Source organism: Taudactylus pleione, unplaced genomic scaffold, assembly GCF_031769625.1.
Source record: "Taudactylus pleione unplaced genomic scaffold, aTauple2 ptg000225l, whole genome shotgun sequence".
NCBI classification, from domain to species: Eukaryota; Metazoa; Chordata; class Amphibia; order Anura; family Myobatrachidae; genus Taudactylus; species Taudactylus pleione.
The window spans coordinates 10,196,873-10,210,568 of record NW_028284627.1 but is presented as its reverse complement, the minus strand read 5'-3'; the positions used below and the strand labels follow the sequence as shown (position 1 = coordinate 10,210,568).

Below are 13,696 nucleotides of genomic sequence, written 5' to 3'. Positions count from 1 at the left end.
GAGCGAAACATGTTAGAGAATTACCTGTGACTTACAAAAAGACTTTTGCTGGGTGACATCTGTAGCCCTCTTTATTGATTGGAAACCATCTTTATGTACTGGTGGACTGTGCACTTTTTGTGGATTGGTGACCCAGAGAGATGGAGGCGGTGCCTGGCCGGAAAGTGCCCCGAGCTGGATTACCTTGCCGCATACTAAGATCTCACAGTGACGGGAGACGTGACCACAAAGCAGACTAAGTTCCCGATCCCTCCCTGGGCTGTGGTCTGTGGGGACTGTGAGTAAAACGCCCAACCGGGGTTAACACTGATCACCCTGAAAAAGCATGTATGGGCTAAAGATGTCCTAATATTGCAACTTATATATATTCAAATTGGAGCAGCAGCTCATAAAACGTGTATTCTAGGAGGATCCTTTCCATCCAGCACCTCAGTTTATCTTACAGAAACTTTGCTTCTAAAACTCTCACAGTGGTGAGACTAAAAATATATAGTAGCAAACAAAAAATTTTTTTCTTGTTTAACAACTGCTATGGATTTGTAGTCACTTGGCATTTGTAACCTTATAGACTTTATTTATTTTTTCGTATAGAATTGTGTCAGTAATATATAAAATGTAAAATATTAAGAAATCTGAATGATGGTGTTCTGATTGATTGTTCTGCCACATTGGGACCTCTTTTTAATTAGCGCACCACCTATATATGTATTTTTAATTTGTTCTACAAGTGTTTAGATGCTGTCACGGGCTCACATGGTGTTATGCTGCTATGATTAATTGAACAGCTTAATTGCTGATAAAATTAATGTTGAGTTATAATAATTGCCATTTGATTAGCGCCAGGTACTGTCTAAATATATATTGTATATATTGTCTTCTTCTACATGTGTTATACTGTATATATTGTCTTCTTCTACAGTTGTTATATTGTGTACTAGCTGAGGTAGCTGGTGGGGTCCAATTGGATCCTGGCCAGGTTTTAGGGGGGTTAGGGTTCTGGTCGGACCTCCAATTGGAGTACGCTGGGCAGAACTTTGACTCGGAGAGCCTGTTCTGGACCTTCCACTGGATGGATTTGGATGAAAACTTCACAGGCGAAACCAACGCAAGGTGGTCCAGTTGGACCCTGGTCAGGTTTTAGGGGTGTTAGGGTCCCGGTTGGACCTCCCTTTGGTGTACGCTGGGCAGAAATTGACACGGGGATCATGTTCTGAGTCTTCCACTGGATGGATTTGGACAGAAACTTCTCAAAGTGGTAACATTGGATCCTAGAAGACATACTAGGGGGTTAAGATCCCAGTCGGACCTCCCATTGGTGAACGCTGGGCAGAACTTTGACTGGTGGAGCCTGTTCTTGGCTTTCCACTGGATGGATTTGGATGAAAACTTCACAGAGGGGTGGCAATTGGTCTGGGATACATAACTTAATAACTTGAAAATTTAAACCCGGTTAATGCCGGGTACTTCAGCTAGTGGGCCAAATCTAATAGGGTGAGAGTTTAGAAAATGTGAGAGTTTAGCAGTAAACTCTCACAATTTTTAAACTCGGCCAATGTAATAGAGTCCGAGAACATGCAAACTCGCATGTTTTTAGACTCAAAAAACTCTCACGATTTAAACTCTCATCCAGATGTTTTCCCATTTTGAAGATAAAACTCAACCAATGTAAGAGTTTACTGCTAAACTCTCACATTTTCTAAACTCTCACCCTATTACATTTGGCCCAGTGTGTCATATATATTGTCTTTGTCTACATTTGTTATACTGTATATATTGTCTTCTGTATATATTGTCTTCTACATTTGTTATATTGTATATATTGTCTTCTACTGTACATGTATTATACTGTATATATATAACATGGTCTTCTACATTTGTTATACTGCATATATTGTCTTCTTCTACATTTGTTATATATATTGTCTTCTACATTAGTTATACTGTATATATTATCTTTACATTTTTTATAATGTATATATATTGTCTTCTACGTGTGTTAAACCGTATATATTATCTTCTACATTTGTTATATTGTATATATTGTCTTCTACTGTACATGTATTATACTGTATATATATAACATGGTCTTCTACATTTGTTATACTGCATATATTGTCTTCTTCTACATTTGTTATATATATTGTCTTCTACATTAGTTATACTGTATATATTATCTTTACATTTTTTATAATGTATATATATTGTCTTCTACGTGTGTTAAACCGTATATATTATCTTCTACATTTGTTATATTGTATATATTGTCTTCTTATACATGTGGTATATATATATGTGTGTATATATATATATATATATATATATAGATAGATAGTCTTCTTCTACATTTGTTATATGGCTTTCTTTACTTTTTGATTTACTTTAAACTATTTATATATTTTCTTGTACCCTACCATTTCTGTGCTATGTTTTCTGATCCACAAGAAAAGAATATTTAAAAAATGAAATTAAATACCTCAGTTTTAGTTTTTGACATGTGTAGGTAACTATATACCTATGGAAAATGCCATTACATAAATTGTATGGGAAAACCCTGGGCCTTTAAATTTATTCTAAACCTATCTATATTAGGAAATGTATGTTAGAAATAAACCCATATACACAATCAGGTAGATTTATATAAGTGCCAAATTAGCATTAAAGATTAAATTATATGAATTATATGAAACAAAAACAGCATATAGAGTGGCAACATAGACTTATAGAGTGGAAACATTCCAATCTGCCAACTTAGGTTGGTTCAGGAACTGATTTCGTAAACGGAAATGTGAAGAGGAGGTTGAATTCCCCAACGTCTACCATCCTGATTACAAATGGACAGTCATGTCCTGTTTTTTTTTTTTTTAAATGTGCATCATTTACATTTAAGAGAGTGGCGCATTCATAGGGTCTGAAAGCCCTTTTATGTGTAGGGAATGCACCTGCAGCTGCAGAAAGAGCTGTCTTTAAATAACTAGGTCACTTCTTTCTGAAAACACATCATTCCATGCAAAGACACCGAGTTCAAGGGATCCTCACTTTCAATGACAATATTTGTGATGTACAATGCAGAATAAAGTAAGACCCTCATTTAGAGAAATACGACATTCACAAATACCCAGCAAGCTTTTACAGTATAAATACAAATTAAGGGAGAGAGTTGTGCACCTCTTGCTTTTACTTAATAAAGTAGGTTTAGGCTTTCACAAGTAAAGCCTAAGGCCCTGATCCAGAGGTGCACGTAATGTGGATGCCGCAAGCAAGCGGACCATGTTTACAGCCTGTGCAGGTGTCGAGTCACACAACGCATGTGTCCCAATGTAGTTAGCACACAAAGACGCAGATTGTAATTGCACGCAGATCCATGCAATTTTGGTGGGCATTTCTGGGAGGTAACTGGGGGCGGCTAGCCAGACGCAGGCGTGTTGCGGTCAGTGACTGCATCCAAAGATGCAGTTGCACGGACCCTGGTGGCCATCTTAAGATGGAGAAATTGCACCTTCCATAGGGTAAGTGCAATCTCTGATGATATGTCCGATGCATCCGTTGGTGCGTCTTAATATGCACAGCGGCGGAGTAGCGCAGGCTGCGTGGTGCATTGCGATGGCGATGGTAAACACTCATCACACATTGATACTATATCGTCGCACCATCGACATTTGCAGTAGTCTACTCTAGCGACTTGCCTCAAATCCACCTAAACACGGCGCCCTGAAGAATTGGATTTACGATTGGGAGCGCAACAGCAATCCCAGACATGTCCACGGCACGCCCATAACACGCCTATGAAACGCTATTTTCTGCCATCACTTTAGGTCACCTCCTCTTCTCCACCCTGTAATACACAGGGATCGTAAGTCCCTTCTCAAATGTTAGCGATACCCTACGCACAGTATATACTGTATACATTGTGCTTTCACCTTCTTTTGAGTTTATCTATTTTTTAATTGTGTTTTCATTAATATATATATATTTTTTTTATGTCAATTGATACTTAGGGCAAAATTTACTAAGCGGCGGGTTTAAAACCCTGGCAGTTTGGAGGCGGTTTGACGGCGGGTTCTAAACCCCGGGGGTTTGGTGGCGGTTTGGCGGCAGTTTCTAAATGATAGTCCTGTTCTGTTATATTCTAAAATTTGTTTTGACGGCGGTTTTGCAGTGGTTTTGGTCTTAGTAAATCTGCGAATAGCAAAACCGCCGCCAAACCGCCAGCAAACCAACCGGGGTTTAGAACCCGCCGCTTAGTAAATTTTGCCCTTAAATTGTAAGCTCCTATAGGCAGCATCTGTTTCACATTATTATATGTATATTTCATGTGTCATGATGAGTGTACATCACTGAATAATATGTCAGCTCTTTATAAACTAATAATAATAATAATAAAATAAAAGGGCATAGGTCTTGTTGAAGATGCATTTTACATGCTGAGTAATCACACTTAAAAAATTTAATGTTTTGTATGTTTATAAAATTTTAATAAAAATACAAAATTTTTAAAAAGGGACAATTCTCTGTGTGTAGATTACAGCATGGCAAGTACTTGTGGTGTTCTTATTGCTATTACAGTAATCAGTCTGCATGAAGCATAACAGGATATTACAGATCCTGATCATGTAAACATTATTACATTTCTAATAGCAGAAAATGTTTCTATGTTCCACATGAGGTACAAGTCACCTTGTCTAATAACAGCCTCTGAAAAAAAAAAAGTCCTCAAACAGATGTCATCAGCTTCTGCTAAGTCAGGGGTCCTCAAAAATTCTTGCAAGTGCCCTAGATATAACCAATAACCAATACGCTTCTATAGGGATGAATGCTCCAGTTTAACATATGAAATGGTTGATTGCCTTAAAAGTATAAGCTGGCTCACAGTATTACAGAGTTCTGAAGCTTCAGAACAACTAACTTAAAGAAATGTAAAAATGTATAGGCAACTCTGCAAAGTTACAAAATGCATGAAGAAAATCCCAAAGACAGCTCTTGTAAGCAATTGGGGGAGGGAGATTGGAGAAGATAAGTAGGAAAATGATTTGGATAGTGAGATAATAATATGTATAAATTCCCTATGTTTCAGCCCATGATCTTGAAAAGCTTATCACTCTTCATGTTATGACACTGCTCCTGTCACGTGCAGCCCTGTCCTCATTAACACTATCACGCGAGTGGACAGGTCACTGCTTTCCACTAGATCAACTGAAATATTCTGTGCTTCCCAAAGCATTCTAATAATCTGATTGGCTACAGGTCGTTCTATCCTCACCCAGTTCAAAATGGCTGATATCCCAAAAGGGCATAAGATAAAAATGAAACACAATAATGAGCTCAGACGCCAGTTAGACTCATCTTAAATATAGATTTTATTTTCTTATTAGCTTTCCTGCTTACAACACAAATACATGGGGTTAGAGTGCTCTTAAACAGAGTGATAGGGCAATTATACTGAGGTGAGTGAATATAAGGAATACATGCATTAGCGCCACATCAGAAAAACAGATTGTGACTCATTTTTAATTGTCTGTATGAAAATAGTGGGCAAGTACCATTCCGGCTATTAATCATGATAACGGAATAAAACAATGCTGTTTAAGCACTTTATATTGTATTAATGAGTTATTTCAGGCCGACATATTTATGTCAACAAACACTGTAAGCATTTTCTTTTTCAGTTTTCCTACGAAGATATGTTCAAAGAAGCATAAAACACAGTATATCATAAATGTATCCACATTTTATTTGGCAAAACCATTTCATATCATAGATATTGCATGTCGTCTGAGTGTTCGACTTACTGTAACTAGATAATTAGTTTTCTCTTGAAGGAGCCACTTTCTCCACATGTTTATCTTGCACAGCTTACAGTGACAACTGACCTCCTGTCATTCTTTCTATAGAGTAACGTGTGTGGACTAAGACTAACTACTAATATAAATGCCATTGCACACTCTCTGATACCAAAATCAATTGTCAGGATTTGCAGCAGATGTTATGAAGAAGGGGCCATTGGGTAGAATTTCAAGGCTGTTATTCTGTATATTGAGTGTATTTCTTTCTTGTCTCTGCGCTGTTTCGTAAAATAATTCTAAGGGCTAATCCACACAAGTAAAATATTTGTGTTAATACTAACAGCTAGACATCTATTGATACTTACCCTGCACCATATGTACTATACACAAATGCTAGTGAAATACGTTAGGCATTGTTTCTCGTGGTCACTATGTGCTGCGTTATTTCATTGTTGTCCACGAGCCCAGCATGCCAAATATAATGTGGGAAAATTGTTCCACTCGTGTTGCCATTACTATGATTTCAGCAACAACAGTGCCTGGCTCAGCTTCCGATTGAATTAAAAAGCCCCCAAGGGACTGAAAGTGATTGGTCAATGAGTGTGTCCAAAGTAGGTATCAATCCTTCAGTCAGTGCCGTGGATTGGTCCTGGTCTGGCTTAAAATGACTTCCATGGGAAATCATATAAATTGCAAGGAAATACAACCTACAGGCTGCTTTCCCTGCAGCACAGTTTTGCAGACATCAATGGGTTTTTAAACAACCAACGCTTGTGCGTCACATATTGCCTAAGCCAGTGTCACCCACTAAAAGACATAAGAAAGGTAAACATTTCCATTCCAATAATCACAGCAAACATTATCTTCCGTACACAACAATAGCTGCATACAGTCTTCCTCACCAACTAGCAAGATGCAGAAAGCACTTATCTAACTATAGGTTTAATTTTCTTCTCTTTCTCTCCAGCAGGGTTTCAAAGCTTTCTGCACTCTGTATTTCTATAAGGAAACTTATTACTCTTATTGCGCTCTGTAATACTATAAGGGAACTTATTACTCTTATTGTGCTCTGTATTAGTATAAGGGAACTTATTACTCTTATTGTGCTCTGTATTACTATAAGGGAACTTATTACTCTTATCGTGCTCTGTATTACTATAAGAGAACTTATTACTCTTATCGTGCTCTGTATTACTATAAGGGAACTTATTACTCTTATCGTGCTCTGTATTACTATAAGGGAACTTATTACTCTTATTGCGCTCTGTATTAGTATAAGGGAACTTATTACTCTTATTGCACTCTGTATTACTGTAAGGGAACTTATTACTCTTATCGTGCTCTGTATTACTATAAGGGAACTTATTACTCTTATTGCGCTCTGTATTACTATAAGGGAACTTATTACTCTTATTGCGCTCTGTATTACTATAAGGGAACTTATTACTCTTATTGTGCTCTGTATTACTATAAGGGAACTTATTACTCTTATTGTGCTCTGTATTAGTATAAGGGAACTTATTACTCTTATTGCGCTCTGTATTACTATAAGGGAACTTATTACTCTTATTGTGCTCTGTATTACTATAAGGGAACTTATTACTCTTATCGTGCTCTGTATTACTATAAGAGAACTTATTACTCTTATCGTGCTCTGTATTACTATAAGGGAACTTATTACTCTTATCGTGCTCTGTATTACTATAAGGGAACTTATTACTCTTATTGTGCTCTGTATTAGTATAAGGGAACTTATTACTCTTATTGTGCTCTGTATTACTGTAAGGGAACTTATTACTCTTATCGTGCTCTGTATTACTATAAGGGAACTTATTACTCTTATTGCGCTCTGTATTACTATAAGGGAACTTATTACTCTTATTGCGCTCTGTATTACTATAAGGGAACTTATTACTCTTATTGCGCTCTGTATTACTATAAGGGAACTTATTACTCTTATTGTGCTCTGTATTACTATAAGGGAACTTATTACTCTTATTGTGCTCTGTATTAGTATAAGGGAACTTATTACTCTTATTGCGCTCTGTATTACTATAAGGGAACTTATTACTCTTATTGCGCTCTGTAATACTATAAGGGAACTTATTGCTCTTATTGTGCTCTGTATTACTGTAAGGGAAATTATTACTCTTATCGTGCTCTGTATTACTATAAGGGAACTTATTACTCTTATCGTGCTCTGTATTACTATAAGGGAACTTATTACTCTTAATGCGCTCTGTATTACTATAAGGGAACTTATTACTCTTATTGCGCTCTGTAATACTATAAGGGAACTTATTGCTCTTATTGTGCTCTGTATTACTGTAAGGGAAATTATTACTCTTATCGTGCTCTGTATTACTATAAGGGAACTTATTACTCTTATCGTGCTCTGTATTACTATAAGGGAACTTATTACTCTTAATGCGCTCTGTATTACTATAAGGGAACTTATTACTCTTATTGCGCTCTGTATTAGTATAATGGAACTTATTACTCTTATCGTGCTCTGTATTGCTGTAAGGGAACTTATTACTCTTATCGTGCTCTGTATTACTATAATGGAACTTATTACTCTTATTGTGCTCTGTATTACTATAAGGGAACTTATTACTCTTATTGTGCTCTGTATTACTATAATGGAACTTATTACTCTTATTGTGCTCTGTATTAGTATAAGGGAACTTATTACTCTTATTGCGCTCTGTAATACTATAAGGGAACTTATTACTCTTATTGTGGTCTGTATTACTATAAGGGAACTTATTACTCTTATCGTGCTCTGTATTACTATAAGAGAACTTATTGCTCTTATTGTGCTCTGTATTACTATAAGGGAACTTATTACTCTTATTGTGGTCTGTATTACTATAGGGGAACTTATTACTCTTATTGTGGTCTGTATTACTATAAGGGAACTTATTACTCTTATCGTGCTCTGTATTACTATAAGGGAACTTATTACTCTTATTGTGCTCTGTATTACTATAAGGGAACTTATTACTCTTATTGTGCTCTGTATTACTATAATGGAACTTATTACTCTTATTGTGCTCTGTATTAGTATAAGGGAACTTATTACTCTTATTGCGCTCTGTAATAATATAAGGGAACTTATTACTCTTATTGTGGTCTGTATTACTATAAGGGAACTTATTACTCTTATTGTGGTCTGTATTACTATAAGGGAACTTATTACTCTTATTGTGGTCTGTATTACTATAAGGGAACTTATTGCTCTTATTGTGCTCTGTATTACTATAAGGGAACTTATTACTCTTATCTTGCTCTGTATTACTATAAGGGAACTTATTGCTCTTATTGTGCTCTGTATTACTGTAAGGGAACTTATTACTCTTATTGCGCTCTGTATTACTATAAGAGAACTTATTGCTCTTATTGTGCTCTGTATTACTATAAGGGAACTTAGTACTCTTATTGTGCTCTGTATTACTATAAGGGAACTTATTACTCTTATTGTGCTCTGTATTACTATAGGGGAACTTATTACTCTTATTGTGCTCTGTAATACTATAAGGGAACTTATTACTCTTATTGTGCTCTGTATTACTATAAGGGAACTTATTACTCTTATTGTGCTCTGTATTACTATAAGGGAACTTATTACTCTTATTGTGCTCTGTATTACTATAAGGGAACTTATTACTCTTATTGTGCTCTGTATTACTATAAGGGAACTTATTACTCTTATTGTGCTCTGTATTACTATAAGGGAACTTATTACTCTTATTGTGGTCTGTATTACTATAGGGGAACTTATTACTCTTATTGTGGTCTGTATTACTATAAGGGAACTTATTACTCTTATCGTGCTCTGTATTACTATAAGGGAACTTATTAATCTTATTGTGCTCTGTATTACTATAGGGGAACTTATTACTCTTATTGTGCTCTGTATTACTATAATGGAACTTATTACTCTTATTGTGGTCTGTATTACTATAAGGGAACTTATTACTCTTATCGTGCTCTGTATTACTATAAGGGAACTTATTACTCTTATTGCGCTCTGTATTACTATAAGGGAACTTATTACTCTTATAGTGCTCTGTATTACTATAAGGGAACTTATTACTCTTATCTTGCTCTGTATTACTATAAGGGAACTTATTGCTCTTATTGCGCTCTGTATTACTGTAAGGGAACTTATTACTCTTATTGCGCTCTGTATTACTATAAGAGAACTTATTGCTCTTATTGTGCTCTGTATTACTATAAGGGAACTTATTACTCTTATTGCGCTCTGTATTACTATAAGGGAACTTATTACTCTTATTGTGCTCTGTATTACTATAAGGGAACTTATTACTCTTATTGTGGTCTGTATTACTATAGGGGAACTTATTACTCTTATTGTGCTCTGTATTACTATAAGGGAACTTATTACTCTTATTGTGCTCTGTATTACTATAGGGGAACTTATTACTCTTATTGTGCTCTGTATTACTTTACTATAAGGGAACTTATTACTCTTATTGTGCTCTGTATTACTATAGGGGAACTTATTACTCTTATTGTGCTCTGTATTACTATAAGGGAACTTATTACTCTTATTGTGCTCTGTATTACTATAAGGGAACTTATTACTCTTATTGCGCTCTGTAATACTATAAGGGAACTTATTACTCTTATTGTGCTCTGTATTACTATAGGGGAACTTATTACTCTTATTGTGCTCTGTATTACTATAAGGGAACTTATTACTTTTATTGTGCTCTGTATTACTATAAGGGAACTTATTACTCTTATCGCCCTCTGTATTACTATAAGGGAACTATCCTGTTTTCAGAGTGGTCAATTCTATCAATCTGCTTTGAGGTCTTGTACTTTAAGAGTTGTATAAGAACAAGGGCTGTTCACATTGATGATGTGAGCAATCGGTCGGGCTTGGTTGGGGTGCTTGACAGTGCAGTAGGACTTTCATGGTTGGCGGAAGAGGGTAGGCAGCAGTAAGCATTGGCAAATAAGGAAGTGGGAGATTTAATAGTAGCATATTTTTAGCAAGATGGGGACTTAGGTTTAGTCAGGGGTGGCTACATTTAAAAAAGTAATGGACCTAACACTATTTAAACTTCCAAATATTAGGTTTCTGATGAAACTGCTTGTTAAGCAGTGAAACGCGCTAAGAAAGTGAGTTTAATCTCTAAGCTATGTCCTTTTGGAGAGAAACCAAGATCCATGAGGACTTTGTGTTAATATTGAATTAACAGGATGGAATGTCACTTTCTAATTTGAAGCTGTGAGCCGGTTGCTACATTATCACCCCTAAATTGTGTTATACATACATTTGTAGAAGTTCCGTATGAACCACTTTGTAAGGGGAACTGAGTCTCCATTCAACTTGGGACTTAATAATTCTGTCATATTATTGATTAGAGCTGTGATTTGCCAGAGCTGTTATCTACTCCAGGACTTCAGGAATTGGATTCTTATTATAAGCAGATATCCATGTAGCTGATATTATTAGAGAGGATATATTTCTATTAATGTGTACAAATGGAATGAAACACCTGCGCTACACTCTATAGCTTCTTGATAAAGAGGGGTGGACCCACGAAACGCGTTGAAGCCGTCAGGCTGATGATTTCCAGGCCGTTGATTTTGGACGGATCCACACAGAGAAACAACTGGTTTTGTGAATACACATCCCCACCCCCGATGACTGCAGCATAGGGGAATGGTGGAAGTTATACACCCTGTTTTGGATCCGCGACTGGTCTATATATATTTTTTTTTTCTGTGTACTTCTTAATTAAAGGATTATTCTACTCCATCTGGGACGAGTTCCAGTATTGACCTCGTCCGGGATTCCCATACAAAGGTACCTTTATGTGAACGCGGGGGAGAATGCCGATATAAGTGTTATCCTTAATAGATACACGGGTTGCCACTTCAATTTTGACTGAAAAGATAGATGTGCAAACGAGAGAGAATAATCATGTAAGTCTGGTTGTTCTGTTTATTAGCAGAGACCGTGTGGAGACATTGGTCCATATCCAGGATTGTCCTGTGAGAAATAGTGGGATTTTATCCCTTTCAGCGCTGGTTTACCTACTTTCATTTCTATAATATTTTTATTATTAGATATATATTTTTTATTATTATTTATACTTATAAACTAATTTTATATATTTATCCAACTACTGCAGTGTCCACATTTTTGTTATTCTCCTATTGGACCAGTTTAGAAAAGGAGTGTACAGGAGAACAGACATCTCCATGTGTTGCAGCTGAATTAATCCTTGTGGTAGTAATTAATTAACTAATTATATTATTGACAATTTTATATTTATAAATATTTGTTTCATTTTACAAATCAACTAGCATCAGAAAGAATAAAGTGGCGAGTTGTTTTTCTTTCCACTTATTCTTCTTTTTATCAAAATATCATATAAATATCATATATTATACATCCATATATACAATTACACACATCACAAACATATACATACATGTATATACATAGACTTATCTAAGCTTTTCACAGGTTGTTTCTTAGCCCCTGTATGCAGTTCCCATAGAACTAAGGCCCTCATTCAGAGCCGTTCGCTATTTGTGGTCGTTCGTTCAAAAACAAGGGGTGGCTATGCAAATGATCCGTTCGCACATTGCAGTCTGTTCACACCTCTAAGTCTGAACGAGCGAGCAAAACATACGCTCTTTTATTCTTAAAAACGCCCCCTGGCCGCTCGCACCATACGTCATGTCCGCTATTTATTAGATTAATCGAGTACATCGAACAGGATATGAACTGCTCGCTATTCTTGCGGTTGGTTTTTTCAACCGCTATTTTGCGAGCAGTTCTGAGTTAAAAAAAACCAAGTGACGTGGTGATTGACGCTGCTATATTAATTATGCACACCCATAAAACGCCCGTTTTGACCTTTAAGCACGCCTGCGATCGGATCTCCACTCCCCGTTTTCAAGCACCTTCCCCTGTTACCACCCACATACGCCTCATTCTGTCACTCAAAATAGCAGGCACTCGCTATATTGCGTACAAATGATTTTCGGCCGCACTGACTGGTTCGCGCATGCGTACTACAAACCGTACACATGCGCAGATGTGCGAACATCGCTCGGAACGAGCGTACTGCCAATAGCGAGTGGCTCTGAATGAGGGCCTAAATTCGCCCCTAAATTGCACATTTTAGTTTGCAGCCCATGGGGGTGCATATTAAAATAAATATATTAGGAGCAACCATAAGTGCGCATTCCGAGATTTACGCTAATGCAATCACAGCTGCATTCTCTCACAGATCGCAGTAGCTAAAATATGCTAATGCCTTCCAAAGCACCACCGAGCATAGGGACGCCCACTGCTGCCTTCTCATATCCGTCCGATAACATACAACAGCGTAACCATCGGTACCATCCACGCACATCGAGCAGTCACGCAGCCTGTAAGTCAAGTCTGACCACCTGCAAACCCTGCAGCTCTCCTGACACGCAGAGAGCTCTCACGCTGTGAAGGAGATGGCAATGGCTAATTTATGAAAGCCCATGAAACAGTCAGACACACCTGTGTTTTTCTGACCCCCCCGTTACCAACCCCAAATGCTGTCTACCTGTCACTCACTTTGATAGTGGTTCCTCTGTACGAGTATAATCGCTGTGCATACACAATGGCAACAATCGCTCGATCTGGGTAAATATCGGCTTTGCCAAAATAATCAGGCCCTATGGGGTTTATGTATCAAGCAGTGAAAATAATGGAGAAATGGTCAGTGGAGAAGTAGCAACCAATCAGCTCCTACCTATTATTTTCTAGACTGTACTTGATAAATGCTACTTTGAAGCTTATTGGTTGCTATGGGCAACTTCTCCACTGGTCCACTTCTCCACGCTTTTCATTGCTTGATATATTAACCCCTAAATCCCCAATAATTGTC

At 36.9% G+C, this 13,696-nt stretch overlaps 1 protein-coding gene across 3 annotated transcripts in view; it reads right to left on the bottom strand.

Annotated features, from left to right (window-relative positions):
* Positions 1–13,696, bottom strand: part of ANKS1B (ankyrin repeat and sterile alpha motif domain containing 1B) — a 157,576-nt gene that overhangs the window by 61,228 nt on the left and 82,652 nt on the right. The window lies entirely within an intron of this gene.